General features: G+C 37.5%; 1 long non-coding RNA gene across 1 annotated transcript; it reads right to left on the bottom strand.

The window, feature by feature from the left end:
- Positions 1 to 317: 317 nt before the first annotated feature.
- On the bottom strand, positions 318 to 4,316 carry LOC129170164 (uncharacterized). The gene is made up of 4 exons (XR_008566541.1): positions 4,008 to 4,316; positions 3,032 to 3,059; positions 1,133 to 1,291; positions 318 to 607 (listed from the first exon to the last, which is right to left on the bottom strand). It is a non-coding gene; the product is annotated as an uncharacterized LOC129170164 (long non-coding RNA).
- Positions 4,317 to 4,867: the final 551 nt, after the last annotated feature.

Below are 4,867 nucleotides of genomic sequence, written 5' to 3'. Positions count from 1 at the left end.
TATTTCAGAAGGCTTTATAGGGGGAATAGGTGTGTCCCATTACTTGCATTCTTAGCTGGTCTTTTTAGCCGTTTTTATATCCTTAGAACGCACATGGGCAACATTCCAAAAGAAAGTAGCTTTCCTTTAAGGAAAAGGGGAAAAAATGTGAAAAACATATACAATAAGATTAACATTTAATAAAATATATACTATGTATATGTAATATATATAAGTAGTTTCTGTACATAGGAGCATAGTTTGGAGTTGCTTTTTTTTTCCTCCTCCCCTCTTCTCTTGGTCTTCCCTTTCCCTCTCCTCCGCCCAGTCATCCTGTCTTGTCTGCCCCCGTCATGTTGTGTGGTATGTTCTATATGTATGGACGGGTGATTGCACAATTTTGCTTGTACCTCTATGTAAGTGACAAGTAAAGGATATTTGGATATAAATTGAGCAACTGTTTATTGGTGATGATCAATATTGTTGAATATCGTCTCTTTATTGTGGAGTTGTTTCTGTTGATTGTTGTTGACTTCAAGCTGCGTCAAAAGTTGTCTTTTATTTCCTTGTAGTTGAGATAATGTCGTCATCAATATTTAGCCAGTTCCTTGATGTCTTTGACTTTTTCCTGTCCTCCATTAAAGAAAAACAAAACACAAAACTCATGGTGAAAACATGCAGTACAATACTGTGCTTGCTGTATTTTTTCTTGCAACCTAAAAAAAAATATTATTGAACATTATTGTGTTTATTATTCAGACAACTATTTTGATTATTATGCAAAGTACTACAATAGAAATCTTATTAGATACATATTGTTGTATTAAATTATATTTCTGTGTTTATTTTTTGTGTGCTTAATGTGCAATATGGTTATTTCCACGAGCTTCCTCATTTATTGTCGCTACATCGATACCTTCATTTATTGTAGATGGTTTGTAACCACGTAATTGCTGTATGATGATATTGTTAACATAATGTTAATGGGACCAAAGTCTTCAAAAAAAAAAATCTTCAATGAAAAGTGCAGAGATGGCACTGGAATACATTCATTTTAAGACAACTGTTGTAAAAAAAAAAATCAACAGCTGAGGGCTGCTGCTGATGTTGTATTTAGCTAGGGCAAAGAGTTCCAACATCTTTGGTTTCTCACATTTGCGTGAGTTGAAAAAGCTGTTTTGGCCAGTAAGCCTACACCGTCCCCTCTTGCTGCCATCTTCCCAAGCGTGCAGAAAGCGCTGGAGCATGAAGGCAAGTGCCGCTTCCGTTCTCACTGAAGATGCCGGTTGTCTCCTCTGGTGTCCTGCAGGCACTGTGGCAGCCAGTTGACGCCACAGAGAACAGAGTAGAGCGAGACATTGAACTAAGACAACAAAAGCGTCAGCAAATGCAAGGCATGGGGAACATAAGGACCCATGGGGTTCTTGCCATTACTGATCTTAATATATTAACACAGTGTTGTATACATTTCCGAATGAAAAGGGTGAAAAGCCACAGCCAAAAATAAGGAAATCTTTTTTATGAAATATAAAAAAGAAAAGGATTTTAGATTTGGTGCCAGTTCCCACCGAGGGATTGAGATTCCAATATTTCTACCCTCCTTTTTATCATTCGCCTTCCCCCAAAGAGAGCAGGAATGACTAACGGAATTAGGCATGAATTCCAGCTTGATGCATTTGGTGCAATGAACCAGAAGAGAGAACACTGGCACAGTATGCACTTTGATAGTTTTCAAAAGGAATAATCAAGTTACATTTAACATGACAATAGCAGCTTCTAATAAACAGTAACAAAAACACGTAGAATCTCATGATCCCATAATATATTGTTGATGGAATATAAATACAAAAACTAGTCGTGCTGAATGTTTGTTTCTCTTATTTTTCTTTACAGAAACACATTAAGATGTGATGCCTCTTGAATTGAATTAGCCAGGATATGGTCTGACCTTGCCTGCAAAAGCCCTTATCTTTGATTCTTGCATGCTTCTGTAATATGTCACAGACAGCTGAATAGATTTGAACTCCCAAAAAGCATCTTTGTGTAAGAGCAATGCCGTATTTTGGAACGAAGCATGAATGGAGTGGAGTCAAACGCATATTTTCACTTTATCCATCTTGTTCACTTCAATTTGCTTCTTCCTATTCCACTTTCATGTCCACCAACAACAGCCAAATCAAATCCATGTATTTGCCATCCTTGCTGACACTATCTGATGTCCTAACCTGAATGAAGATAATTACGAGGAAGAATTGCTTTTTCTATTTCCCAGCTGCCAGTTATCCGAGAGATATTCCCCACTGCTCTCCATCCAGCTTCTTCTCTGTCAGCTCGAAGGAGGATCAGTTTATCGTGCCAAAAGGAAAAACTTTCTGCAGCGTTTTTGTTTCCTCATTTCATGCTGCTTTGCTGAAACTGTGGATGAGCTGGGAAGTTTACCTGGCGCGGGACTTGAATTAGTACAAAATACTTAGCTCAGTCCATTTTGTCTGAATCTGATTCAACCGCCTTCCCCAAAATAAAATCATAACAGACATGGAAACAGCTTCGTAATCAGTCAGTTGGCAAACAGACGCATTTGACTAATGAGATGCAATATGCAAAATATTTGCAAAAGAGGTTGATTTTTGTTCAGTTGTTACTATCAATTACAGTGGCCTTTGCAATATTTTCAATTACCTAATTTCACTTCCAAGAGAGTTAAAAGTATTTGAACCGTTTATTCAGTATTTTTTTTATGTATTTATATACTGTCCACCGTTACCTGAGGACCTAATTTCGTTCTTCTTGTACCATGTTATGATAACAATAAAAACGACGTTTGACCTTTTAGTCAGCCACTGCACGGCAATAAGTACGAGGAAGATCAATAGTATGACTGTGAGCATATAACTTAATGGAAAATGTGTTACTGAATTGTTAAATAATGACCAAGTTACATTTTTTATTATTATAAAAGAGAACGTATATATTTTTAGCATTCTATTAAGGTGTATTTATATTAACCGTAATTGTTTGTAATAGGTGTAATAGTGTATACTTCTCAACTCACCCATGCTTCACGAATAGGGGTCAGTCTCCTGAAAGGGGTACCAAAAGTGTGATGTAGCGAGACAAAGCAAGCAAAATTGAAAGTTATTTTGTAACAAATTTGCATATTAAAGCAAAGTAAATAAAGACTTTAAAATATATCAATATAACATCTATATCTAGCACTATAAATGTTTAAACGTACATTAACTTATCGCAAACAAAACGCTCCGAAATGCCAACATATCTTACACGTAACACAGAGCCAGTGGATGGACCCCGCTTCAAACTCAATGCGAGACTCTAAAACATTCGTCAGCACTGCAGTAACACACTTCAACTTCCGCGGAAGCATGATGTAAAAAAACGTTCCCCAAAGTGCATAGATTAGAAAAACTAGATCAGTACAAATGTTGACAACAACACATATCCTGGACATTATGCCATATTTCTGATTTTGAATCAGTCTTACTTTTGTTATTTTCTAAATTTTGACAAAACAACTAAGAAATAACACACTGAAGTTCACAGTGTGTGTCAATGCAGAGATCAGCTCATTTGCATGTAGTCTTCCGCAATTCAATTTTAGTTATATCGTGTGCGGACGACACTGGTTACGTTTGCGACATGTAGGCCTACACATGTCGGAGTATGGTCAATGTACATGTTTTGGATGCAGCAAAGTGCGTTCGTGCACAATGAGGTGTTACACTTTGGAAATCACAGCAGGCGACAGAGGCAAGGAAAAAGTGAAGGAACCTTGAACAGAACCGAGACTTAGGCTACGTTCACACTACAAGTCAATTACGATTATTTGTGACCTGTTTTATTTTCATGTCAGTGGAAACAGTACAATTCAAATTTTTTCCAAATGCGACCTTTCATAAGTGGATACTTGCTACTTGCTACTACATTCTGAACGTTTGGCTCCCGTAGATCCAATCTAGACGTCACGAAAGGTGTGTTTTGTTGCGCGAGAGTTGGGCAAAGGTACTCACAGATGTAGGCAACAGTTCTTGATATGCAAAAATGATTTTGAAAATCTGTGTCAGTGAAGCGACTCATGTCAGTGTCCCACCAATCCTGAGCACCCAAACGCTCCACAGAACAGACGTCGTAGCATGAAATCAACTTCATACAGTTTGTAGACTAACCAACTCATTTGCTGTTTCTTTGTTGTTTTGTACATCAAAGTCAGGCTGAATATCCAAGGTGGATATGCAAATTACTTCCTGTTTTTTGTGATTTTGGATATCACAAAGCTAGTGTTGGCTGCCGGATGTATAGCACTTCTTAAAAAAGGGAGCCATACTTTGCCCAGGGCTGCAGAAGATGAACAAAGTGTACTTCGAGAGAAAACAGGATAGAGGGATTGTGGGAGGGATGATGGATGGTGTGTGTATGGATGAAAGTAATAGTGCTTTGATGATATAATAATCATGGTCTCTTTTTAACATTACCAATATCACTAAATTGTATAAATACTAAAATAATAACAGCATGTGTAATGGCTGTTTTTGCACCTCTAGCAGCAGCAGCGCCTACTACAGGGAAATGACAAAGAGAAACAAGTTAGTAACTTACCACATGGATGGCAATAAGAGAGCAGTACACATACCAATAGCTGTATCAATAGCAATAACCATAATATTTTAGGAAATTTAAATGTAGTATCATAAGGACTATTACTGACTACTACTACAAGATATATTGCAGCAGCAGCGTAGGTATCTGCAGCTCTAGCAGCAGGAGGACCTACTATACGGTAAAGCGAGTGAGAGAGGTTTAATAAGAGACAGTAAATACACAGCATATGAACGTCAACAGAGATGTAGAGCAAAGAGGAATTCAGTAAGCA

Source organism: Dunckerocampus dactyliophorus, chromosome 17, assembly GCF_027744805.1.
Source record: "Dunckerocampus dactyliophorus isolate RoL2022-P2 chromosome 17, RoL_Ddac_1.1, whole genome shotgun sequence".
Taxonomy (NCBI): domain Eukaryota; kingdom Metazoa; phylum Chordata; class Actinopteri; order Syngnathiformes; family Syngnathidae; genus Dunckerocampus; species Dunckerocampus dactyliophorus.
Note: the sequence above shows the minus strand (reverse complement) of the source record. Positions and strands in the feature narration are given on the sequence as shown.